Consider the following 26928-nt stretch of genomic DNA (forward strand, 5'->3'; position numbering starts at 1 on the left):
TTTTCCCCCTTTTTTTTTTTTTCTTTTTCTTCCGGGATTACATATTCACAGCTTAATGAATTGGGTAACTGATATATTTTGTCTACTGTAAGTGGAAAATTATTTCAATTTTGCGAGGCAAACTGAAAGAAAGTTTGATGTAAATAAATGTTTCTCAAAACCAATTAGTTTTATTTAATGTAAAATCATGCAGGATGAATGAAAACCCAAGTAAGTAGCTAAACAAACAAACAATAACCATGTTGATAATATTGTCTTGCACGGATCGAACCGACCTCTATTAGCACCAGCCTAACAACTGCTAACCGAAGCCCCTCAAACTCTTGTTAAAAATCTGTCCTTAGCTTTAAATTTATAACTATTATCTATTCATCTATTCATTATCTATCATCTTCTTCATTTCCTTCCGAGTTCATATGGTTTTCTTGTCAAACGAGATATTCTGCACATAAGAAGAAGCGGATAAAAGAAACAATTTATTCTAAAATCCATTTAATATTTTTGATACCTCCTTTTTCTTATATCATGAAGAGACGAAAGGCTGTTTTTTTTTTTTGGAAAGCTCAGTCTCCACAAAGACAATGGTGTCAGTTTAAGACTGGATAAATCTAAAGTCTCATAATTTGTACTTACTGCAGAATTCTATCAAATTGGATACGACAATGAAAAGTTATACTTAGAATTTGTATTTAGACTTTGAGCGCCCATTTATTATTTTAGATACGATCCCAGTTTTCTGATTAACTCCTTCAAGTGACAAACAGAAGGCTTAAAACCGAGATTAAACTCTTTAGACTGGTAGGACAAAGGGACCACTGCCTCTGTCAATTTTTGGAAGTGAAAAGCTCGCCCTCCAAGTGCCTTTCGACTGAAAGAAACTTTTTGCAAAGAATAACCACCTTGCTCCTGAGAGTTTACCATCGTAATGGCGTGTCATTCACCAGTGGGACGGATGGGAATCCGTCATGGGCTGTGATGTCGTACCTAAAGTACAGCTAGAGAGGGCTGCACTTGAGTGTTCTGGATGGACTGTCATTTTTGTCTACTCTGGGTGAATGATGGAGCGATATTCATTTCAATTAAAGTTGCCGAGGCAAAACTGAATAGAAAGTTTGTTGAATGTTAAATAAATGTTTTTTCTCTAAAACTCAATTAGTTTTAATTTAAATGTAAAATCATGCAGGATGAATGAAAAAACCCTAAGGTAAGTATGCGATGGAAACAAACCTTAAACAAGTAACCAGTGTTGATAATATTGCTGCTGGCCCGCACGGGATCGAACCCGCGACCTTGGCGTTATTAGCACCACGCTCTAACCAACTGAGCTAACCGGCCAATCTGCCCCATCAAACCTCTTGTTAAAAAATCTGTCCTTTCACTGCTTTAAATTTGCGATCGATCTATCTATCTATCTATCTATCTATCTATCTATCTATCTATCTATCTATCTATCAATCTTTCTATCATTTCCGAGTTCATCATGTGGTTTTCCTTGTCCATGAATCCGAGGATACCTTCTGTGCAGCATATAGAAGAAGCGTGACGAAAATGAAAATCAATTTATTCTAAGCAATCCACTCTTTAATCATTGTTTGATAATTTCTCTCCTTCATTTCTTTTCATATCACAGTGAAGAGACGGAAAGGCTCGTTCTTTTTTTTTTTTTGGCAAAACGTTCATGTCTCCACACAGACAATGGCTAAGCGTTACGTTCAAGACTGGATCAAATCTAAAGTCTCAATTTTCACACATTTCTGTACTTTGAGCAGTTGTTTCCTGCACTCTCTGCATTCATTTATTGAAACCTGGGATATCAGACAAATGAAAAGTTCAGAATGAGCACGATGTGGACATTTTGTTACTTGCTAGACTCTTGCAGCGTGTAGGCCTATTTAAGTTTGGATAGAGCTTTGACGAATACGATCGCTAGACTTATCTTGCGAATTTTCAGATTAAGAAGTCATTTCCTTCAAAGGAAAAGGACTAAACGCCCAACGTGGGGCTCGAACCCACGACCCTGAGATTAAGAGTCTCATGCTCTACCGACTGAGCTAGCCGGGCCACAGAAATGGGTGTACCACGTGCCTCTGTCAGATTTATATGGAAGTGAATTAATCTGGCTTCGCCTGCCTGCTCACTAGTGCTGCGGATGAGTCACAGACGTTGCATTTTTAAAAGAAACATTTGCGCGTTTGCAACAGAAGTTAACCATCCTCCTGCTCCTGAGAGATTGTAGCGATCCATCGATAATCTGCGCTATTGTCAACTTCACGCAGTAATGTGGACGGATGAGGCAATCCGTCCTATTTGTGGCCTGTTGAGTGTCAGCTTACCCTACAGTTACAGCTGAGAGGTATGAAATTAAAGCGGCTCGTGGATACACTTCCATGTTAACTGCCCACGAGAGAACTGTGACCTTGAACTTATTTTACCACATGGTTTCTTTCCTAAGACTGACTGATATATATTTTGTTTTCTTCCCTTCCAGGAAAGTTAAATGGGGCAATGGATTTTATATTTATTCATTTGTTTATTTCCTTCTCTCTCTCTCTCTCTCTCTCTCTCTCTCTCTCTCTCTCTCTCTGTGTCTATCTCTCTGTGTGTTTTTGAAACTTTGACATGTACAGTTTGCTTAGAATGAAAGGGTAAAACGTGAATATAATTCTATCTTTTAAAATAGATTGTAAAGAGAGAATATCGCTATCTTGCACAGATTACTTTGCTATAAATTGATCACAGACTGAGGGCTGCACTTGAGTGTTCTGGATGGACTGTCATTTTTGTCTACTCTGGGTGAATGATGGAGCGATATTCATTTCAATTAAAGTTGCCGAGGCAAAACTGAATAGAAAGTTTGTTGAATGTTAAATAAATGTTTTTTCTCTAAAACTCAATTAGTTTTAATTTAAATGTAAAATCATGCAGGATGAATGAAAAAACCCTAAGGTAAGTATGCGATGGAAACAAACCTTAAACAAGTAACCAGTGTTGATAATATTGCTGCTGGCCCGCACGGTGATCGAACCCGCGACCTTGGCGTTATTAGCACCACGCTCTAACCAACTGAGCTAACCGCCAATCTGCCCCAACAAACCTCTTGTTAAAAAATCTGTCCTTTCACTGCTTTAAATTTGCGATCTATCTATCTATCTATCTATCTATCTATCTATCTATCTATCTATCTATCTATCTATCAATCTTTCTATCATTTCCGAGTTCATCATGTGGTTTTCCTTGTCCATGAATCCGAGGATACCTTCTGTGCAGCATATAGAAGAAGCGTGACGAAAATGAAAATCAATTTATTCTAAGCAATCCACTCTTTAATCATTGTTTGATAATTTCTCTCCTTCATTTCTTTTCATATCACAGTGAAGAGACGGAAAGGCTCGTTCTTTTTTTTTTTTTTGGCAAAACGTTCATGTCTCCACACAGACAATGGCTAAGCGTTACGTTCAAGACTGGATCAAATCTAAAGTCTCAATTTTCACACATTTCTGTACTTTGAGCAGTTGTTTCCTGCACTCTCTGCATTCATTTATTGAAACCTGGGATATCAGACAAATGAAAAGTTCAGAATGAGCACGATGTGGACATTTTGTTACTTGCTAGACTCTTGCAGCGTGTAGGCCTATTTAAGTTTGGATAGAGCTTTGACGAATACGATCGCTAGACTTATCTTGCGAATTTTCAGATTAAGAAGTCATTTCCTTCAAAGGAAAAGGACTAAACCGCCCAACGTGGGGCTCGAACCCACGACCCTGAGATTAAGAGTCTCATGCTCTACCGACTGAGCTAGCCGGGCCACAGAAATGGGTGTACCACGTGCCTCTGTCAGATTTATATGGAAGTGAATTAATCTGGCTTCGCCTGCCTGCTCACTAGTGCTGCGGATGAGTCACAGACGTTGCATTTTTAAAAGAAACATTTGCGCGTTTGCAACAGAAGTTAACCATCCTCCTGCTCCTGAGAGATTGTAGCGATCCATCGATAATCTGCGCTATTGTCAACTTCACGCAGTAATGTGGACGGATGAGGCAATCCGTCCTATTTGTGGCCTGTTGAGTGTCAGCTTACCCTACAGTTACAGCTGAGAGGTATGAAATTAAAGCGGCTCGTGGATACACTTCCATGTTAACTGCCCACGAGAGAACTGTGACCTTGAACTTATTTTACCACATGGTTTCTTTCCTAAGACTGACTGATATATATTTTGTTTTCTTCCCTTCCAGGAAAGTTAAATGGGGCAATGGATTTTATATTTATTCATTTGTTTATTTCCTTCTCTCTCTCTCTCTCTCTCTCTCTCTCTCTCTCTCTCTCTCTGTGTCTATCTCTCTGTGTGTTTTTGAAACTTTGACATGTACAGTTTGCTTAGAATGAAAGGGTAAAACGTGAATATAATTCTATCTTTTAAAATAGATTGTAAAGAGAGAATATCGCTATCTTGCACAGATTACTTTGCTATAAATTGATCACAGACTGAGGGCTGCACTTGAGTGTTCTGGATGGACTGTCATTTTTGTCTACTCTGGGTGAATGATGGAGCGATATTCATTTCAATTAAAGTTGCCGAGGCAAAACTGAATAGAAAGTTTGTTGAATGTTAAATAAATGTTTTTTCTCTAAAACTCAATTAGTTTTAATTTAAATGTAAAATCATGCAGGATGAATGAAAAAACCCTAAGGTAAGTATGCGATGGAAACAAACCTTAAACAAGTAACCAGTGTTGATAATATTGCTGCTGGCCCGTACACGGGATCGAACCCGCGACCTTGGCGTTATTAGCACCACGCTCTAACCAACTGAGCTAACCGGCCAATCTGCCCCATCAAACCTCTTGTTAAAAAATCTGTCCTTTCACTGCTTTAAATTTGCGATCGATCTATCTATCTATCTATCTATCTATCTATCTATCTATCTATCTATCTATCTATCTATCAATCTTTCTATCATTTCCGAGTTCATCATGTGGTTTTCCTTGTCCATGAATCCGAGGATACCTTCTGTGCAGCATATAGAAGAAGCGTGACGAAAATGAAAATCAATTTATTCTAAGCAATCCACTCTTTAATCATTGTTTGATAATTTCTCTCCTTCATTTCTTTTCATATCACAGTGAAGAGACGGAAAGGCTCGTTCTTTTTTTTTTTTTTGGCAAAACGTTCATGTCTCCACACAGACAATGGCTAAGCGTTACGTTCAAGACTGGATCAAATCTAAAGTCTCAATTTTCACACATTTCTGTACTTTGAGCAGTTGTTTCCTGCACTCTCTGCATTCATTTATTGAAACCTGGGATATCAGACAAATGAAAAGTTCAGAATGAGCACGATGTGGACATTTTGTTACTTGCTAGACTCTTGCAGCGTGTAGGCCTATTTAAGTTTGGATAGAGCTTTGACGAATACGATCGCTAGACTTATCTTGCGAATTTTCAGATTAAGAAGTCATTTCCTTCAAAGGAAAAGGACTATAACGCCCAACGTGGGGCTCGAACCCACGACCCTGAGATTAAGAGTCTCATGCTCTACCGACTGAGCTAGCCGGGCCACAGAAATGGGTGTACCACGTGCCTCTGTCAGATTTATATGGAAGTGAATTAATCTGGCTTCGCCTGCCTGCTCACTAGTGCTGCGGATGAGTCACAGACGTTGCATTTTTAAAAGAAACATTTGCGCGTTTGCAACAGAAGTTAACCATCCTCCTGCTCCTGAGAGATTGTAGCGATCCATCGATAATCTGCGCTATTGTCAACTTCACGCAGTAATGTGGACGGATGAGGCAATCCGTCCTATTTGTGGCCTGTTGAGTGTCAGCTTACCCTACAGTTACAGCTGAGAGGTATGAAATTAAAGCGGCTCGTGGATACACTTCCATGTTAACTGCCCACGAGAGAACTGTGACCTTGAACTTATTTTACCACATGGTTTCTTTCCTAAGACTGACTGATATATATTTTGTTTTCTTCCCTTCCAGGAAAGTTAAATGGGGCAATGGATTTTATATTTATTCATTTGTTTATTTCTCTCTCTCTCTCTCCTCTCTCTCTCTCTCTCTCTCTCTCTCTCTCTCTGTGTCTATCTCTCTGTGTGTTTTTGAAACTTTGACATGTACAGTTTGCTTAGAATGAAAGGGTAAAACGTGAATATAATTCTATCTTTTAAAATAGATTGTAAAGAGAGAATATCGCTATCTTGCACAGATTACTTTGCTATAAATTGATCACAGACTGAGGGCTGCACTTGAGTGTTCTGGATGGACTGTCATTTTTGTCTACTCTGGGTGAATGATGGAGCGATATTCATTTCAATTAAAGTTGCCGAGGCAAAACTGAATAGAAAGTTTGTTGAATGTTAAATAAATGTTTTTTCTCTAAAACTCAATTAGTTTTAATTTAAATGTAAAATCATGCAGGATGAATGAAAAAACCCTAAGGTAAGTATGCGATGGAAACAAACCTTAAACAAGTAACCAGTGTTGATAATATTGCTGCTGGCCCACGGGATCGAACCCGCGACCTTGGCGTTATTAGCACCACGCTCTAACCAACTGAGCTAACCGCCAATCTGCCCCATCAAACCTCTTGTTAAAAAATCTGTCCTTTCACTGCTTTAAATTTGCGATCGATCTATCTATCTATCTATCTATCTATCTATCTATCTATCTATCTATCTATCTATCAATCTTTCTATCATTTCCGAGTTCATCATGTGGTTTTCCTTGTCCATGAATCCGAGGATACCTTCTGTGCAGCATATAGAAGAAGCGTGACGAAAATGAAAATCAATTTATTCTAAGCAATCCACTCTTTAATCATTGTTTGATAATTTCTCTCCTTCATTTCTTTTCATATCACAGTGAAGAGACGGAAAGGCTCGTTCTTTTTTTTTTTTTTGGCAAAACGTTCATGTCTCCACACAGACAATGGCTAAGCGTTACGTTCAAGACTGGATCAAATCTAAAGTCTCAATTTTCACACATTTCTGTACTTTGAGCAGTTGTTTCCTGCACTCTCTGCATTCATTTATTGAAACCTGGGATATCAGACAAATGAAAAGTTCAGAATGAGCACGATGTGGACATTTTGTTACTTGCTAGACTCTTGCAGCGTGTAGGCCTATTTAAGTTTGGATAGAGCTTTGACGAATACGATCGCTAGACTTATCTTGCGAATTTTCAGATTAAGAAGTCATTTCCTTCAAAGGAAAAGGACTAAACCGCCCAACGTGGGGCTCGAACCCACGACCCTGAGATTAAGAGTCTCATGCTCTACCGACTGAGCTAGCCGGGCCACAGAAATGGGTGTACCACGTGCCTCTGTCAGATTTATATGGAAGTGAATTAATCTGGCTTCGCCTGCCTGCTCACTAGTGCTGCGGATGAGTCACAGACGTTGCATTTTTAAAAGAAACATTTGCGCGTTTGCAACAGAAGTTAACCATCCTCCTGCTCCTGAGAGATTGTAGCGATCCATCGATAATCTGCGCTATTGTCAACTTCACGCAGTAATGTGGACGGATGAGGCAATCCGTCCTATTTGTGGCCTGTTGAGTGTCAGCTTACCCTACAGTTACAGCTGAGAGGTATGAAATTAAAGCGGCTCGTGGATACACTTCCATGTTAACTGCCCACGAGAGAACTGTGACCTTGAACTTATTTTACCACATGGTTTCTTTCCTAAGACTGACTGATATATATTTTGTTTTCTTCCCTTCCAGGAAAGTTAAATGGGGCAATGGATTTTATATTTATTCATTTGTTTATTTCCTTCTCTCTCTCTCTCTCCCTCTCTCTCTCTCTCTCTCTCTCTCTGTGTCTATCTCTCTGTGTGTTTTTGAAACTTTGACATGTACAGTTTGCTTAGAATGAAAGGGTAAAACGTGAATATAATTCTATCTTTTAAAATAGATTGTAAAGAGAGAATATCGCTATCTTGCACAGATTACTTTGCTATAAATTGATCACAGACTGAGGGCTGCACTTGAGTGTTCTGGATGGACTGTCATTTTTGTCTACTCTGGGTGAATGATGGAGCGATATTCATTTCAATTAAAGTTGCCGAGGCAAAACTGAATAGAAAGTTTGTTGAATGTTAAATAAATGTTTTTTCTCTAAAACTCAATTAGTTTTAATTTAAATGTAAAATCATGCAGGATGAATGAAAAAACCCTAAGGTAAGTATGCGATGGAAACAAACCTTAAACAAGTAACCAGTGTTGATAATATTGCTGCTGGCCCGTGACGGGATCGAACCCGCGACCTTGGCGTTATTAGCACCACGCTCTAACCAACTGAGCTAACCGCCAATCTGCCCCATCAAACCTCTTGTTAAAAATCTGTCCTTTCACTGCTTTAAATTTGCGATCGATCTATCTATCTATCTATCTATCTATCTATCTATCTATCTATCTATCTATCAATCTTTCTATCATTTCCGAGTTCATCATGTGGTTTTCCTTGTCCATGAATCCGAGGATACCTTCTGTGCAGCATATAGAAGAAGCGTGACGAAAATGAAAATCAATTTATTCTAAGCAATCCACTCTTTAATCATTGTTTGATAATTTCTCTCCTTCATTTCTTTTCATATCACAGTGAAGAGACGGAAAGGCTCGTTCTTTTTTTTTTTTTTGGCAAAACGTTCATGTCTCCACACAGACAATGGCTAAGCGTTACGTTCAAGACTGGATCAAATCTAAAGTCTCAATTTTCACACATTTCTGTACTTTGAGCAGTTGTTTCCTGCACTCTCTGCATTCATTTATTGAAACCTGGGATATCAGACAAATGAAAAGTTCAGAATGAGCACGATGTGGACATTTTGTTACTTGCTAGACTCTTGCAGCGTGTAGGCCTATTTAAGTTTGGATAGAGCTTTGACGAATACGATCGCTAGACTTATCTTGCGAATTTTCAGATTAAGAAGTCATTTCCTTCAAAGGAAAAGGACTAAACCGCCCAACGTGGGGCTCGAACCCACGACCCTGAGATTAAGAGTCTCATGCTCTACCGACTGAGCTAGCCGGGCCACAGAAATGGGTGTACCACGTGCCTCTGTCAGATTTATATGGAAGTGAATTAATCTGGCTTCGCCTGCCTGCTCACTAGTGCTGCGGATGAGTCACAGACGTTGCATTTTTAAAAGAAACATTTGCGCGTTTGCAACAGAAGTTAACCATCCTCCTGCTCCTGAGAGATTGTAGCGATCCATCGATAATCTGCGCTATTGTCAACTTCACGCAGTAATGTGGACGGATGAGGCAATCCGTCCTATTTGTGGCCTGTTGAGTGTCAGCTTACCCTACAGTTACAGCTGAGAGGTATGAAATTAAAGCGGCTCGTGGATACACTTCCATGTTAACTGCCCACGAGAGAACTGTGACCTTGAACTTATTTTACCACATGGTTTCTTTCCTAAGACTGACTGATATATATTTTGTTTTCTTCCCTTCCAGGAAAGTTAAATGGGGCAATGGATTTTATATTTATTCATTTGTTTATTTCCTTCTCTCTCTCTCTCTCTCTCTCTCTCTCTCTCTCTCTCTCTCTGTGTCTATCTCTCTGTGTGTTTTTGAAACTTTGACATGTACAGTTTGCTTAGAATGAAAGGGTAAAACGTGAATATAATTCTATCTTTTAAAATAGATTGTAAAGAGAGAATATCGCTATCTTGCACAGATTACTTTGCTATAAATTGATCACAGACTGAGGGCTGCACTTGAGTGTTCTGGATGGACTGTCATTTTTGTCTACTCTGGGTGAATGATGGAGCGATATTCATTTCAATTAAAGTTGCCGAGGCAAAACTGAATAGAAAGTTTGTTGAATGTTAAATAAATGTTTTTTCTCTAAAACTCAATTAGTTTTAATTTAAATGTAAAATCATGCAGGATGAATGAAAAAACCCTAAGGTAAGTATGCGATGGAAACAAACCTTAAACAAGTAACCAGTGTTGATAATATTGCTGCTGGCCCGTACACGGGATCGAACCCGCGACCTTGGCGTTATTAGCACCACGCTCTAACCAACTGAGCTAACCGCCAATCTGCCCCATCAAACCTCTTGTTAAAAAATCTGTCCTTTCACTGCTTTAAATTTGCGATCGATCTATCTATCTATCTATATCTATCTATCTATCTATCTATCTATCTATCTATCAATCTTTCTATCATTTCCGAGTTCATCATGTGGTTTTCCTTGTCCATGAATCCGAGGATACCTTCTGTGCAGCATATAGAAGAAGCGTGACGAAAATGAAAATCAATTTATTCTAAGCAATCCACTCTTTAATCATTGTTTGATAATTTCTCTCCTTCATTTCTTTTCATATCACAGTGAAGAGACGGAAAGGCTCGTTCTTTTTTTTTTTTGGCAAAACGTTCATGTCTCCACACAGACAATGGCTAAGCGTTACGTTCAAGACTGGATCAAATCTAAAGTCTCAATTTTCACACATTTCTGTACTTTGAGCAGTTGTTTCCTGCACTCTCTGCATTCATTTATTGAAACCTGGGATATCAGACAAATGAAAAGTTCAGAATGAGCACGATGTGGACATTTTGTTACTTGCTAGACTCTTGCAGCGTGTAGGCCTATTTAAGTTTGGATAGAGCTTTGACGAATACGATCGCTAGACTTATCTTGCGAATTTTCAGATTAAGAAGTCATTTCCTTCAAAGGAAAAGGACTAAACCGCCCAACGTGGGGCTCGAACCCACGACCCTGAGATTAAGAGTCTCATGCTCTACCGACTGAGCTAGCCGGGCCACAGAAATGGGTGTACCACGTGCCTCTGTCAGATTTATATGGAAGTGAATTAATCTGGCTTCGCCTGCCTGCTCACTAGTGCTGCGGATGAGTCACAGACGTTGCATTTTTAAAAGAAACATTTGCGCGTTTGCAACAGAAGTTAACCATCCTCCTGCTCCTGAGAGATTGTAGCGATCCATCGATAATCTGCGCTATTGTCAACTTCACGCAGTAATGTGGACGGATGAGGCAATCCGTCCTATTTGTGGCCTGTTGAGTGTCAGCTTACCCTACAGTTACAGCTGAGAGGTATGAAATTAAAGCGGCTCGTGGATACACTTCCATGTTAACTGCCCACGAGAGAACTGTGACCTTGAACTTATTTTACCACATGGTTTCTTTCCTAAGACTGACTGATATATATTTTGTTTTCTTCCCTTCCAGGAAAGTTAAATGGGGCAATGGATTTTATATTTATTCATTTGTTTATTTTCTCTCTCTCTCTCTCTCTCTCTCTCTCTCTCTCTCTCTCTCTCTCTCTGTGTCTATCTCTCTGTGTGTTTTTGAAACTTTGACATGTACAGTTTGCTTAGAATGAAAGGGTAAAACGTGAATATAATTCTATCTTTTAAAATAGATTGTAAAGAGAGAATATCGCTATCTTGCACAGATTACTTTGCTATAAATTGATCACAGACTGAGGGCTGCACTTGAGTGTTCTGGATGGACTGTCATTTTTGTCTACTCTGGGTGAATGATGGAGCGATATTCATTTCAATTAAAGTTGCCGAGGCAAAACTGAATAGAAAGTTTGTTGAATGTTAAATAAATGTTTTTTCTCTAAAACTCAATTAGTTTTAATTTAAATGTAAAATCATGCAGGATGAATGAAAAAACCCTAAGGTAAGTATGCGATGGAAACAAACCTTAAACAAGTAACCAGTGTTGATAATATTGCTGCTGGCCCGCACGGGATCGAACCCGCGACCTTGGCGTTATTAGCACCACGCTCTAACCAACTGAGCTAACCGCCAATCTGCCCCATCAAACCTCTTGTTAAAAAATCTGTCCTTTCACTGCTTTAAATTTGCGATCGATCTATCTATCTATCTATCTATCTATCTATCTATCTATCTATCTATCTATCTATCAATCTTTCTATCATTTCCGAGTTCATCATGTGGTTTTCCTTGTCCATGAATCCGAGGATACCTTCTGTGCAGCATATAGAAGAAGCGTGACGAAAATGAAAATCAATTTATTCTAAGCAATCCACTCTTTAATCATTGTTTGATAATTTCTCTCCTTCATTTCTTTTCATATCACAGTGAAGAGACGGAAAGGCTCGTTCTTTTTTTTTTTTTTTTTTGGCAAAACGTTCATGTCTCCACACAGACAATGGCTAAGCGTTACGTTCAAGACTGGATCAAATCTAAAGTCTCAATTTTCACACATTTCTGTACTTTGAGCAGTTGTTTCCTGCACTCTCTGCATTCATTTATTGAAACCTGGGATATCAGACAAATGAAAAGTTCAGAATGAGCACGATGTGGACATTTTGTTACTTGCTAGACTCTTGCAGCGTGTAGGCCTATTTAAGTTTGGATAGAGCTTTGACGAACGAATACGATCGCTAGACTTATCTTGCGAATTTTCAGATTAAGAAGTCATTTCCTTCAAAGGAAAAGGACTAAACCGCCCAACGTGGGGCTCGAACCCACGACCCTGAGATTAAGAGTCTCATGCTCTACCGACTGAGCTAGCCGGGCCACAGAAATGGGTGTACCACGTGCCTCTGTCAGATTTATATGGAAGTGAATTAATCTGGCTTCGCCTGCCTGCTCACTAGTGCTGCGGATGAGTCACAGACGTTGCATTTTTAAAAGAAACATTTGCGCGTTTGCAACAGAAGTTAACCATCCTCCTGCTCCTGAGAGATTGTAGCGATCCATCGATAATCTGCGCTATTGTCAACTTCACGCAGTAATGTGGACGGATGAGGCAATCCGTCCTATTTGTGGCCTGTTGAGTGTCAGCTTACCCTACAGTTACAGCTGAGAGGTATGAAATTAAAGCGGCTCGTGGATACACTTCCATGTTAACTGCCCACGAGAGAACTGTGACCTTGAACTTATTTTACCACATGGTTTCTTTCCTAAGACTGACTGATATATATTTTGTTTTCTTCCCTTCCAGGAAAGTTAAATGGGGCAATGGATTTTATATTTATTCATTTGTTTATTTTTCTCTCTCTCTCTCTCTCTCTCTCTCTCTCTCTCTCTCTCTCTCTGTGTCTATCTCTCTGTGTGTTTTTGAAACTTTGACATGTACAGTTTGCTTAGAATGAAAGGGTAAAACGTGAATATAATTCTATCTTTTAAAATAGATTGTAAAGAGAGAATATCGCTATCTTGCACAGATTACTTTGCTATAAATTGATCACAGACTGAGGGCTGCACTTGAGTGTTCTGGATGGACTGTCATTTTTGTCTACTCTGGGTGAATGATGGAGCGATATTCATTTCAATTAAAGTTGCCGAGGCAAAACTGAATAGAAAGTTTGTTGAATGTTAAATAAATGTTTTTCTCTAAAACTCAATTAGTTTTAATTTAAATGTAAAATCATGCAGGATGAATGAAAAAACCCTAAGGTAAGTATGCGATGGAAACAAACCTTAAACAAGTAACCAGTGTTGATAATATTGCTGCTGGCACGCACGGGATCGAACCCGCGACCTTGGCGTTATTAGCACCACGCTCTAACCAACTGAGCTAACCGCCAATCTGCCCCATCAAACCTCTTGTTAAAAATCTGTCCTTTCACTGCTTTAAATTTGATCTATCTATCTATCTATCTATCTATCTATCTATCTATCTATCTATCTATCTATCTATCTATCTATCAATCTTTCTATCATTTCCGAGTTCATCATGTGGTTTTCCTTGTCCATGAATCCGAGGATACCTTCTGTGCAGCATATAGAAGAAGCGTGACGAAAATGAAAATCAATTTATTCTAAGCAATCCACTCTTTAATCATTGTTTGATAATTTCTCTCCTTCATTTCTTTTCATATCACAGTGAAGAGACGGAAAGGCTCGTTCTTTTTTTTTTTTTTGGCAAAACGTTCATGTCTCCACACAGACAATGGCTAAGCGTTACGTTCAAGACTGGATCAAATCTAAAGTCTCAATTTTCACACATTTCTGTACTTTGAGCAGTTGTTTCCTGCACTCTCTGCATTCATTTATTGAAACCTGGGATATCAGACAAATGAAAAGTTCAGAATGAGCACGATGTGGACATTTTGTTACTTGCTAGACTCTTGCAGCGTGTAGGCCTATTTAAGTTTGGATAGAGCTTTGACGAATACGATCGCTAGACTTATCTTGCGAATTTTCAGATTAAGAAGTCATTTCCTTCAAAGGAAAAGGACTAAACCGCCCAACGTGGGGCTCGAACCCACGACCCTGAGATTAAGAGTCTCATGCTCTACCGACTGAGCTAGCCGGGCCACAGAAATGGGTGTACCACGTGCCTCTGTCAGATTTATATGGAAGTGAATTAATCTGGCTTCGCCTGCCTGCTCACTAGTGCTGCGGATGAGTCACAGACGTTGCATTTTTAAAAGAAACATTTGCGCGTTTGCAACAGAAGTTAACCATCCTCCTGCTCCTGAGAGATTGTAGCGATCCATCGATAATCTGCGCTATTGTCAACTTCACGCAGTAATGTGGACGGATGAGGCAATCCGTCCTATTTGTGGCCTGTTGAGTGTCAGCTTACCCTACAGTTACAGCTGAGAGGTATGAAATTAAAGCGGCTCGTGGATACACTTCCATGTTAACTGCCCACGAGAGAACTGTGACCTTGAACTTATTTTACCACATGGTTTCTTTCCTAAGACTGACTGATATATATTTTGTTTTCTTCCCTTCCAGGAAAGTTAAATGGGGCAATGGATTTTATATTTATTCATTTGTTTATTTCTCTCTCTCTCTCTCTCTCTCTCTCTCTCTCTCTCTCTCTCTCTGTGTCTATCTCTCTGTGTGTTTTTGAAACTTTGACATGTACAGTTTGCTTAGAATGAAAGGGTAAAACGTGAATATAATTCTATCTTTTAAAATAGATTGTAAAGAGAGAATATCGCTATCTTGCACAGATTACTTTGCTATAAATTGATCACAGACTGAGGGCTGCACTTGAGTGTTCTGGATGGACTGTCATTTTTGTCTACTCTGGGTGAATGATGGAGCGATATTCATTTCAATTAAAGTTGCCGAGGCAAAACTGAATAGAAAGTTTGTTGAATGTTAAATAAATGTTTTTTCTCTAAAACTCAATTAGTTTTAATTTAAATGTAAAATCATGCAGGATGAATGAAAAAACCCTAAGGTAAGTATGCGATGGAAACAAACCTTAAACAAGTAACCAGTGTTGATAATATTGCTGCTGGCCCGTGCACGGGATCGAACCGCGACCTTGGCGTTATTAGCACCACGCTCTAACCAACTGAGCTAACCGGCCAATCTGCCCCATCAAACCTCTTGTTAAAAAATCTGTCCTTTCACTGCTTTAAATTTGCGATCGATCGATCTATCTATCTATCTATCTATCTATCTATCTATCTATCTATCTATCTATCTATCTATCAATCTTTCTATCATTTCCGAGTTCATCATGTGGTTTTCCTTGTCCATGAATCCGAGGATACCTTCTGTGCAGCATATAGAAGAAGCGTGACGAAAATGAAAATCAATTTATTCTAAGCAATCCACTCTTTAATCATTGTTTGATAATTTCTCTCCTTCATTTCTTTTCATATCACAGTGAAGAGACGGAAAGGCTCGTTCTTTTTTTTTTTTTTTGGCAAAACGTTCATGTCTCCACACAGACAATGGCTAAGCGTTACGTTCAAGACTGGATCAAATCTAAAGTCTCAATTTTCACACATTTCTGTACTTTGAGCAGTTGTTTCCTGCACTCTCTGCATTCATTTATTGAAACCTGGGATATCAGACAAATGAAAAGTTCAGAATGAGCACGATGTGGACATTTTGTTACTTGCTAGACTCTTGCAGCGTGTAGGCCTATTTAAGTTTGGATAGAGCTTTGACGAATACGATCGCTAGACTTATCTTGCGAATTTTCAGATTAAGAAGTCATTTCCTTCAAAGGAAAAGGACTAAACCGCCCAACGTGGGGCTCGAACCCACGACCCTGAGATTAAGAGTCTCATGCTCTACCGACTGAGCTAGCCGGGCCACAGAAATGGGTGTACCACGTGCCTCTGTCAGATTTATATGGAAGTGAATTAATCTGGCTTCGCCTGCCTGCTCACTAGTGCTGCGGATGAGTCACAGACGTTGCATTTTTAAAAGAAACATTTGCGCGTTTGCAACAGAAGTTAACCATCCTCCTGCTCCTGAGAGATTGTAGCGATCCATCGATAATCTGCGCTATTGTCAACTTCACGCAGTAATGTGGACGGATGAGGCAATCCGTCCTATTTGTGGCCTGTTGAGTGTCAGCTTACCCTACAGTTACAGCTGAGAGGTATGAAATTAAAGCGGCTCGTGGATACACTTCCATGTTAACTGCCCACGAGAGAACTGTGACCTTGAACTTATTTTACCACATGGTTTCTTTCCTAAGACTGACTGATATATATTTTGTTTTCTTCCCTTCCAGGAAAGTTAAATGGGGCAATGGATTTTATATTTATTCATTTGTTTATTTCCTCTCTCTCTCTCTCTCTCTCTCTCTCTCTCTCTCTCTCTCTCTCTCTGTGTCTATCTCTCTGTGTGTTTTTGAAACTTTGACATGTACAGTTTGCTTAGAATGAAAGGGTAAAACGTGAATATAATTCTATCTTTTAAAATAGATTGTAAAGAGAGAATATCGCTATCTTGCACAGATTACTTTGCTATAAATTGATCACAGACTGAGGGCTGCACTTGAGTGTTCTGGATGGACTGTCATTTTTGTCTACTCTGGGTGAATGATGGAGCGATATTCATTTCAATTAAAGTTGCCGAGGCAAAACTGAATAGAAAGTTTGTTGAATGTTAAATAAATGTTTTTTCTCTAAAACTCAATTAGTTTTAATTTAAATGTAAAATCATGCAGGATGAATGAAAAAACCCTAAGGTAAGTATGCGATGGAAACAAACCTTAAACAAGTAACCAGTGTTGATAATATTGCTGCTGGCCCGCACGGGATCGAACCGCGACCTTGGCGTTATTAGCACCACGCTCTAACCAACTGAGCTAACCGCCAATCTGCCCCAACAAACCTCTTGTTAAAAAATCTGTCTTTTCACTGCTTTAAATTTGATCGATCTATCTATCTATCTATCTATCTATCTATCTATCTATCTATCTATCTATCTATCTATCTATCTATCAATCTTTCTATCATTTCCGAGTTCATCATGTGGTTTTCCTTGTCCATGAATCCGAGGATACCTTCTGTGCAGCATATAGAAGAAGCGTGACGAAAATGAAAATCAATTTATTCTAAGCAATCCACTCTTTAATCATTGTTTGATAATTTCTCTCCTTCATTTCTTTTCATATCACAGTGAAGAGACGGAAAGGCTCGTTCTTTTTTTTTTTTTGGCAAAACGTTCATGTCTCCACACAGACAATGGCTAAGCGTTACGTTCAAGACTGGATCAAATCTAAAGTCTCAATTTTCACACATTTCTGTACTTTGAGCAGTTGTTTCCTGCACTCTCTGCATTCATTTATTGAAACCTGGGATATCAGACAAATGAAAAGTTCAGAATGAGCACGATGTGGACATTTTGTTACTTGCTAGACTCTTGCAGCGTGTAGGCCTATTTAAGTTTGGATAGAGCTTTGACGAATACGATCGCTAGACTTATCTTGCGAATTTTCAGATTAAGAAGTCATTTCCTTCAAAGGAAAAGGACTAAACCGCCCAACGTGGGGCTCGAACCCACGACCCTGAGATTAAGAGTCTCATGCTCTACCGACTGAGCTAGCCGGGCCACAGAAATGGGTGTACCACGTGCCTCTGTCAGATTTATATGGAAGTGAATTAATCTGGCTTCGCCTGCCTGCTCACTAGTGCTGCGGATGAGTCACAGACGTTGCATTTTTAAAAGAAACATTTGCGCGTTTGCAACAGAAGTTAACCATCCTCCTGCTCCTGAGAGATTGTAGCGATCCATCGATAATCTGCGCTATTGTCAACTTCACGCAGTAATGTGGACGGATGAGGCAATCCGTCCTATTTGTGGCCTGTTGAGTGTCAGCTTACCCTACAGTTACAGCTGAGAGGTATGAAATTAAAGCGGCTCGTGGATACACTTCCATGTTAACTGCCCACGAGAGAACTGTGACCTTGAACTTATTTTACCACATGGTTTCTTTCCTAAGACTGACTGATATATATTTTGTTTTCTTCCCTTCCAGGAAAGTTAAATGGGGCAATGGATTTTATATTTATTCATTTGTTTATTCTCTCTCTCTCTCTCTCTCTCTCTCTCTCTCTCTCTCTCTCTGTGTCTATCTCTCTGTGTGTTTTTGAAACTTTGACATGTACAGTTTGCTTAGAATGAAAGGGTAAAACGTGAATATAATTCTATCTTTTAAAATAGATTGTAAAGAGAGAATATCGCTATCTTGCACAGATTACTTTGCTATAAATTGATCACAGACTGAGGGCTGCACTTGAGTGTTCTGGATGGACTGTCATTTTTGTCTACTCTGGGTGAATGATGGAGCGATATTCATTTCAATTAAAGTTGCCGAGGCAAAACTGAATAGAAAGTTTGTTGAATGTTAAATAAATGTTTTTTCTCTAAAACTCAATTAGTTTTAATTTAAATGTAAAATCATGCAGGATGAATGAAAAAACCCTAAGGTAAGTATGCGATGGAAACAAACCTTAAACAAGTAACCAGTGTTGATAATATTGCTGCTGGCCCGCACGGGATCGAACCGCGACCTTGGCGTTATTAGCACCACGCTCTAACCAACTGAGCTAACCGGCCAATCTGCCCCATCAAACCTCTTGTTAAAAAATCTGTCCTTTCACTGCTTTAAATTTGCGATCGATCTATCTATCTATCTATCTATCTATCTATCTATCTATCTATCTATCTATCTATCTATCAATCTTTCTATCATTTCCGAGTTCATCATGTGGTTTTCCTTGTCCATGAATCCGAGGATACCTTCTGTGCAGCATATAGAAGAAGCGTGACGAAAATGAAAATCAATTTATTCTAAGCAATCCACTCTTTAATCATTGTTTGATAATTTCTCTCCTTCATTTCTTTTCATATCACAGTGAAGAGACGGAAAGGCTCGTTCTTTTTTTTTTTTTGGCAAAACGTTCATGTCTCCACACAGACAATGGCTAAGCGTTACGTTCAAGACTGGATCAAATCTAAAGTCTCAATTTTCACACATTTCTGTACTTTGAGCAGTTGTTTCCTGCACTCTCTGCATTCATTTATTGAAACCTGGGATATCAGACAAATGAAAAGTTCAGAATGAGCACGATGTGGACATTTTGTTACTTGCTAGACTCTTGCAGCGTGTAGGCCTATTTAAGTTTGGATAGAGCTTTGACGAATACGATCGCTAGACTTATCTTGCGAATTTTCAGATTAAGAAGTCATTTCCTTCAAAGGAAAAGGACTAAACCGCCCAACGTGGGGCTCGAACCCACGACCCTGAGATTAAGAGTCTCATGCTCTACCGACTGAGCTAGCCGGGCCACAGAAATGGGTGTACCACGTGCCTCTGTCAGATTTATATGGAAGTGAATTAATCTGGCTTCGCCTGCCTGCTCACTAGTGCTGCGGATGAGTCACAGACGTTGCATTTTTAAAAGAAACATTTGCGCGTTTGCAACAGAAGTTAACCATCCTCCTGCTCCTGAGAGATTGTAGCGATCCATCGATAATCTGCGCTATTGTCAACTTCACGCAGTAATGTGGACGGATGAGGCAATCCGTCCTATTTGTGGCCTGTTGAGTGTCAGCTTACCCTACAGTTACAGCTGAGAGGTATGAAATTAAAGCGGCTCGTGGATACACTTCCATGTTAACTGCCCACGAGAGAACTGTGACCTTGAACTTATTTTACCACATGGTTTCTTTCCTAAGACTGACTGATATATATTTTGTTTTCTTCCCTTCCAGGAAAGTTAAATGGGGCAATGGATTTTATATTTATTCATTTGTTTATTTCCTTCTCTCTCTCTCTCTCCCTCTCTCTCTCTCTCTCTCTCTCTCTCTCTCTCTCTCTCTCTCTGTGTGTTTTGAAACTTTGACATGTACAGTTTGCTTAGAATGAAAGGGTAAAACGTGAATATAATTCTATCTTTTAAAATAGATTGTAAAGAGAGAATATCGCTATCTTGCACAGATTACTTTGCTATAAATTGATCACAGACTGAGGGCTGCACTTGAGTGTTCTGGATGGACTGTCATTTTTGTCTACTCTGGGTGAATGATGGAGCGATATTCATTTCAATTAAAGTTGCCGAGGCAAAACTGAATAGAAAGTTTGTTGAATGTTAAATAAATGTTTTTTCTCTAAAACTCAATTAGTTTTAATTTAAATGTAAAATCATGCAGGATGAATGAAAAAACCCTAAGGTAAGTATGCGATGGAAACAAACCTTAAACAAGTAACCAGTGTTGATAATATTGCTGCTGGCCCGCACGGGATCGAACCCGCGACCTTGGCGTTATTAGCACCACGCTCTAACCAACTGAGCTAACCGCCAATCTGCCCCATCAAACCTCTTGTTAAAAATCTGTCCTTTCACTGCTTTAAATATCGATCTATCTATCTATCTATCTATCTATCTATCTATCTATCTATCTATCTATCTATCTATCATTTCCGAGTTCATCATGTGGTTTTCCTTGTCCATGAATCCGAGGATACCTTCTGTGCAGCATATAGAAGAAGCGTGACGAAAATGAAAATCAATTTATTCTAAGCAATCCACTCTTTAATCATTGTTTGATAATTTCTCTCCTTCATTTCTTTTCATATCACAGTGAAGAGACGGAAAGGCTCGTTCTTTTTTTTTTTTTTTGGCAAAACGTTCATGTCTCCACACAGACAATGGCTAAGCGTTACGTTCAAGACTGGATCAAATCTAAAGTCTCAATTTTCACACATTTCTGTACTTTGAGCAGTTGTTTCCTGCACTCTCTGCATTCATTTATTGAAACCTGGGATATCAGACAAATGAAAAGTTCAGAATGAGCACGATGTGGACATTTTGTTACTTGCTAGACTCTTGCAGCGTGTAGGCCTATTTAAGTTTGGATAGAGCTTTGACGAATACGATCGCTAGACTTATCTTGCGAATTTTCAGATTAAGATTTCTTTAAAATCTGTCTCTTACATCTTAAATAAATGTATAATTTTTCTTACAATCATACTATCATTTGAATTTCTCTTTATTTTTTCAGAAAGAAGTCTTCTTCTTTTGCAACGTCATACTCAAAATGAACTCAATTAAATTATTAATTTTATCTTTCTTCTTCATTGAAACCGATAATTTTCAAATGCCGATAATCATACCCTGATGTAACGGATTTATTAAGTATTAGCTTTATTACAGCTTTGATTATCCTGATTTCACTTGGATTTCAGAAAGAATCATTTTTCAAGGAAGGAAATCCGCTACACCTGAGATAGAGCCTTACCCGAATGGCAGAAAAATTCCACTTGATTTAATAAGAATTTCTCCAGTCCCTATGCAAGGCTGCTTAAAAAGCTTTAAGCTTGTACAGCACTACACATGGGTTCCGACATAATCCATATTCTATTGCAAGTGTAATCCCGATTTTGGCCAGGTGCCTTCTCATTACCTTGGGGATAAATAAATCCTGTGATTACTATAATCTCCGTATGTGACCTTACTATTTTCCATGTTCTTCCAATGTGTTAATTTTTTTCTTAGAATTAATGGGCATGATTTATATTTATTATTGTTATTTCTCTCCTCTCTCTCTCCTTTCCTTTCTCTGTTAATCATTTTTGAATTTGAATTAATTTTTGAATAACTATATAAAATATATCTTAAAAAAATAATAGAAGATTCTTTTAATTGATTTAAATAGGGCTCACTGAGGTCTGATGGATTGATTTTTCTAACTTGGTGAAGATGGAGTTGATATATACTAATTAAAGTTCCGGAAAACTGAATGAAAGTTTGTTGAATGTTAAAAAATGTTTTTCTAAAACTCATAGTTTTAATTTAAATGTAAAATCTGCAGGATGAATGAAAACCCTAAGGTAATATGCAGGAAACAAACTTAACAAGTAACCGTTTAATTGCTGCATGAGTAGCACTGTCGAATATGCTTCCTACACTGCTAATAACTCCAATCCGCAATTAAAATCAACCTCTTTAAAGAAATTCTTTCATCTATTAAATTCTGATCTATCCTATCATCATTCATTAGTTTCATCTTTCCTTATCTATCTATATCGTCAATTCATATCTTATATCTTTCATTAATGCTTTATTCATGACTCGGGATACTTATATAATTATAACAGTTTAAATTAGATTAAATTCTTATTTAAGATCCACATAACATGTAAATTCTTACTTATTTTTTAAATCAAGTCTCAACATGCTGATTCTTCTTTTTTTATTAAACTCATTCCAAATGTGAAAGCTTGTCCAACTGATCAAATTAAAGCCATTCAAATCGATTTGAAGTGATTGATTCTCATATTTATTGAACGGGTATTAAGAAATGTATCAAATGACTGATTTGATGTTATTAATCAGCTGAGGCCATCGCTGTGGCTTTAACACCTCGTAATTACTTAATTTTAATAGCAAGTATTCCTCAGTGATAGATTACTGCCAAGATTTTGAACCCTACCTGAATGTAACCATGCCTCGAACTGCGCGAAATGGTACACCTCTGCGCAGATTTTGGAATGATTAATTGGTCTGCCACTCATCAGTATGGGATGCCCACGTCATTTTAAATGTTAATCGCCCACTTCAGAGTTAACTCTCTGCTCTGGAAAATTACTCACAGCAGTATGTCAACCTTAATTGTAATGGTTTAGGAAATCCCTATTTGTGGCATTCTATCAGACTAAGTTAACGAAGGTTGAAATTAAAGGTATCGTGATACTCATTTCTGCCCACGGAGAACTGGACTAACTTCTTTTCAATGATGTTCCTAAACTGACTATAATTGTTTTCTCTCCAGGAAATTTATGAATATTTTATTTTAATTAAAACTTGTTTATCATTTCATCTCTTCATTCTCATCTTCTTCTCTCTGGTTTGAATTTACATTAGTTTCTGAATGAAGGGTAAGAATTAATCCTATCTTTCAAATAATGAAGAAAATCGCATTAAAAATTTATTTAAATCATTATATTTCATAATTCCCTTCAGTTTACATGAATATTAAGTGTTTACTTGTAAACGGATGTTATTATCAAGTGACTGCAAACTGAATATAAATTTCTAATCACAATTTTTCTTAAATTCACTGTTATTTCAATTAAATCACTGGAAATGAAAACTAAGAGTATGTATGGAAAACTGTTAATATACTGTGCTTAACTTCCTCATTGTAACCTTTCTACTAACTGTTTCTCGATTCATTCACAAATCTAAGCAAAGCAAATCCATACCTTAACACCTTATTTTTAAATTTCTGATTCTTTCTATCAATCGAGCTCTGCTATTTATGATCTAGTTCAATCATCAATTATTCGAAGACTTGATTCTACTGTCATACCTTAATCTTAAGAATTATCTGCTGAGAAAAAAGTTCATTCTATTTAGACATGATATTTATCTTCCTTTACAGTTGATTCAAGTAGAACTTTAAAGCTTTTGTTTTTTTTCCTACATCATGGAACATAAAGCAATGGTAACTTCACTAATCCCATTAATTACCTTCACTGTGGCCTGTTGTCCTTGCATTCATTATTGTATTGAATTCAGAATGAAAAGTACTCCTAATGGCCAAGGGAGTGTACCTTACCTGATTATTAGGTCTTTCAAGCTTGATAGAGCTTCTTTTCCCAGAAGTATCCTGCATGATTTTAATTACAGTATTCCTTAAAGCAATCTCTTCCCCCTAGGTGCTCTCCACACGTCCTATTATAATCTCTGCTCCACTTGAGTTACCTGCCGCACAGAATGGGTACAATTCCTCGTAATTTAAGTGAATATAATAGTCCTTGCCTCAATTGGCATGGAATTGCAGATGACTGCTTTCTAAGTACATTTGGACTTGAATCAAGAGCTGAACCATCCTATCCATTGAGAGATTGAGACCTGAAAAATTTGCGCCAATGTATTTCAGCATAAGGGACATTGATAATTTCATTCAATTCTTCGATTGAGGTACTACCTAAGTAAGCGTGATATACCTAAATTAAACCGTGTGATACACTCTCCGTTACTGCCCACGAGGAACTCGACCTTGACTTATTTTACCACATCGTTTCTTTCAAGACTGACATAATTTTATTCTCCTTTCAAAATTAAAGGGCAATGATTTCTTATTTATTCATTTGTTATCTCATTCTTCTACTTCTTTCTTTACTTCTTCTTCTATCTGGTCTATTCGTTTTTTTAATCTTTGATGAAGTTTCTTAGAATGTAATGTAAATATAAATTTCTTTAAAATAGATGTAAAGATGAAAATCTAAATCTGTAATGATTTAATCATATGAATTTGCTGATCTGATTCAAGTTGGAGGAAGCAGTCTTTTTGTTATTGGGTGAAAGATGGAGTATTCTTTCAAAAAGTGCAGAGCTCAAACTGAATGCAAAGCCTAAGTCAATTTAAAAATTTTCTTAAAACTATGTTTTAAATTATGAAATCTATGAGAACTGAAAACAATATAATTATGAGCACAACCTTAACAAGTTACCAGTGTTAATTGTCGATTCAAGTTGGATCACTTCGCAACATGCAGTAGTTGTCACCAGTTAAACTATTCTAAACGCCAATCCCCTCAAACTGTTGTTAAAATCTTCCTTTCATCTTAAATTAGACGATCACTATCGTCTCAATTGGTCTACCACTGCTCTTCATTTATGATATCTAATGTACGTCTCTTATAATCGATTCTACATTTCGAATTTATGTATTTTCCGTCAAAAGTTAAGTCCTCTTCTAGATTTAAGTAATGACTAAAATATTTCAATTTTCTAAATTGACGATATTAATCATGTTTATTATGCCTTCGTCTTACTCTTTTCTACATGAAGAGAGAAATCGCTCTTTTGTAATTCATTTAACCCAAAGTAAATTCACAGACATTTTCCCAGTTCTCAAAGATGATCAATCTCATTTTCTTCAGGAAAGTTCAATGGACTGGATTTGTCTCTTTGCCTTCTCATATTTATTGAAACCTCGATTCTACAAAAGTCCTCATGACGTGTGCTATTCTGTTGTTTGACACTTTATGACGTTGGCCTAATTAAGGTGAAAGTGGATTGATTACTTTTAAAAGATTTAAGGAATTTAGTCTGCACAATCTTTGCTAAAATTGAAAGACTAGGGCTCATTGGTGTTTGGTGGACGTCATTTTGCACTCTGGGTGAATGAGATTCTATTTCTAATTAAGTTGCCGAGGCAAAATGAATAGAAAGTTGTGATGTACAAATGATTTATAAAGTAATTAATTTATTAACTGCAAACATCAGATGCTGAACTAGTATATGCGTAACAAAAAACAATTAGCGTGATAAGATTAACCATCTCCCTCTAGGATCTGACTCCATCGATAACCAGCCATTACAACTGACTAACGGCAATTGCCCCATCAAACCTTTGTTAAAAAACCTGTCCTTCCTGTTAATTTCGATGTCTTTACATCTATCATGATTATAATATCTTTATCTATCCATAGTAATCTTCTATCATTTCCGAGTTCATCATGTGGTTTTCCTTGTCCATGAATCCGAGGATACCTTCTGTGCAGCATATAGAAGAAGCGTGACAAAATGAAAATCAATTTATTCTAAGCAATCCACTCTTTAATCATTGTTTGATAATTTCCTATTTTCATCACAGTGAAGAGCGGAAAGGCTCTCTTTGTTTTTTTGGCAAACGTTCATGTCTCCACACAGACAATGGTTAAGCCGTTACGCTCAAGACTGGATCAAATCTAAAGTCTCAATTTTCACACATTTCTGTACTTTGAGCAGTTGTTTCCTGCACTCTCTGCATTCATTTATTGAAACCTGGGATATCAGACAAATGAAAAGTTCAGAATGAGAGCACGATGTGACATTTTGTTACTTGCTAGACTCTTGCAGCGTGTAGGCCTATTTAAGTTTGGATAGAGCTGATTGACAAATACGACCGTAGACTTATCTATGAATTTTCAGATTAAGAAGTCATTTCCTTCAAAGGAAAAGGACTAAACCGCCCAACGTGGGGCTCGAACCCACGACCCTGAGATTAAGAGTCTCATGCTCACCGACTGAGCTAGCCGGGCCACAGAAATGGGTGTACCACGTGCCTCTGTCAGATTTTATATGGAAGTGAATTAATCTGGCTTCGCCTGCCTGCTCACTAGTGCTGCGGATGAGTCACAGACGTTGCATTTTAAAAGAAACATTTGCGCGTTTGCAACAGAAGTTAACCATCCTCCTGCTCCTGAGAGATTGTAGCGATCCATCGATAATCTGCGCTATTGTCAACTTCACGCAGTAATGTGGACGGATGAGGCAATCCCGTCCTATTTGTGGCCTGTTGAGTGTCAGCTTACCCTACAGTTACAGCTGAGAGGTATGAAATTAAAGCGGCTCGTGGATACACTTCCATGTTAACTGCCCACGAGAGAACTGTGACCTTGAACTTATTTTACCACATGGTTTCTTTCCTAAGACTGACTGATATATATTTTGTTTTCTTCCCTTCCAGGAAAGTTAAATGGGGCAATGGATTTTATATTTATTCATTTGTTTATTTCCTTCTCTCTCTCTCTCTCCCTCTCTCTCTCTCTCTCTCTCTCTCTCTCTCTCTCTGTGTCTATCTCTCTGTGTGTTTTTGAAACTTTGACATGTACAGTTTGCTTAGAATGAAAGGGTAAAACGTGAATATAATTCTATCTTTTAAAATAGATTGTAAAGAGAGAATATCGCTATCTTGCACAGATTACTTTG

General features: G+C 38.0%; 19 non-coding genes across 19 annotated transcripts; all 19 read right to left on the bottom strand.

Annotated features, from left to right (window-relative positions):
* Positions 1-1262: 1262 nt before the first annotated feature.
* Positions 1263-1335, bottom strand: trnai-aau. The gene has a single exon. It is a non-coding gene; the product is annotated as a tRNA-Ile (tRNA).
* Positions 1336-1988: 653 nt separating this feature from the next.
* Positions 1989-2061, bottom strand: trnak-cuu. Its single transcript has one exon. It is a non-coding gene; the product is annotated as a tRNA-Lys (tRNA).
* Positions 2062-2998: 937 nt separating this feature from the next.
* On the bottom strand, positions 2999-3076 carry trnai-aau. Its single transcript has one exon. It is a non-coding gene; the product is annotated as a tRNA-Ile (tRNA).
* A 656-nt stretch (positions 3077-3732) lies between these two features.
* Positions 3733-3805, bottom strand: trnak-cuu. Its single transcript has one exon. It is a non-coding gene; the product is annotated as a tRNA-Lys (tRNA).
* Positions 3806-4746: 941 nt separating this feature from the next.
* On the bottom strand, positions 4747-4821 carry trnai-aau. Its single transcript has one exon. It is a non-coding gene; the product is annotated as a tRNA-Ile (tRNA).
* Positions 4822-5480: 659 nt separating this feature from the next.
* On the bottom strand, positions 5481-5553 carry trnak-cuu. The gene has a single exon. It is a non-coding gene; the product is annotated as a tRNA-Lys (tRNA).
* A 1669-nt stretch (positions 5554-7222) lies between these two features.
* trnak-cuu lies at positions 7223-7295 on the bottom strand. Its single transcript has one exon. It is a non-coding gene; the product is annotated as a tRNA-Lys (tRNA).
* Positions 7296-8959: 1664 nt separating this feature from the next.
* On the bottom strand, positions 8960-9032 carry trnak-cuu. Its single transcript has one exon. It is a non-coding gene; the product is annotated as a tRNA-Lys (tRNA).
* Positions 9033-10698: 1666 nt separating this feature from the next.
* trnak-cuu lies at positions 10699-10771 on the bottom strand. Its single transcript has one exon. It is a non-coding gene; the product is annotated as a tRNA-Lys (tRNA).
* A 1679-nt stretch (positions 10772-12450) lies between these two features.
* Positions 12451-12523, bottom strand: trnak-cuu. The gene has a single exon. It is a non-coding gene; the product is annotated as a tRNA-Lys (tRNA).
* A 940-nt stretch (positions 12524-13463) lies between these two features.
* trnai-aau lies at positions 13464-13543 on the bottom strand. Its single transcript has one exon. It is a non-coding gene; the product is annotated as a tRNA-Ile (tRNA).
* A 652-nt stretch (positions 13544-14195) lies between these two features.
* On the bottom strand, positions 14196-14268 carry trnak-cuu. Its single transcript has one exon. It is a non-coding gene; the product is annotated as a tRNA-Lys (tRNA).
* A 939-nt stretch (positions 14269-15207) lies between these two features.
* Positions 15208-15281, bottom strand: trnai-aau. Its single transcript has one exon. It is a non-coding gene; the product is annotated as a tRNA-Ile (tRNA).
* Positions 15282-15945: 664 nt separating this feature from the next.
* trnak-cuu lies at positions 15946-16018 on the bottom strand. The gene has a single exon. It is a non-coding gene; the product is annotated as a tRNA-Lys (tRNA).
* A 938-nt stretch (positions 16019-16956) lies between these two features.
* Positions 16957-17032, bottom strand: trnai-aau. Its single transcript has one exon. It is a non-coding gene; the product is annotated as a tRNA-Ile (tRNA).
* Positions 17033-17697: 665 nt separating this feature from the next.
* Positions 17698-17770, bottom strand: trnak-cuu. The gene has a single exon. It is a non-coding gene; the product is annotated as a tRNA-Lys (tRNA).
* Positions 17771-18705: 935 nt separating this feature from the next.
* Positions 18706-18779, bottom strand: trnai-aau. The gene has a single exon. It is a non-coding gene; the product is annotated as a tRNA-Ile (tRNA).
* Positions 18780-19436: 657 nt separating this feature from the next.
* On the bottom strand, positions 19437-19509 carry trnak-cuu. Its single transcript has one exon. It is a non-coding gene; the product is annotated as a tRNA-Lys (tRNA).
* Positions 19510-26186: 6677 nt separating this feature from the next.
* Positions 26187-26258, bottom strand: trnak-cuu. The gene has a single exon. It is a non-coding gene; the product is annotated as a tRNA-Lys (tRNA).
* Between the last annotated feature and the right edge of the window lie 670 nt (positions 26259-26928).

This window comes from Polypterus senegalus, unplaced genomic scaffold, assembly GCF_016835505.1.
Source record: "Polypterus senegalus isolate Bchr_013 unplaced genomic scaffold, ASM1683550v1 scaffold_999, whole genome shotgun sequence".
Classification (NCBI taxonomy): domain Eukaryota; kingdom Metazoa; phylum Chordata; class Cladistia; order Polypteriformes; family Polypteridae; genus Polypterus; species Polypterus senegalus.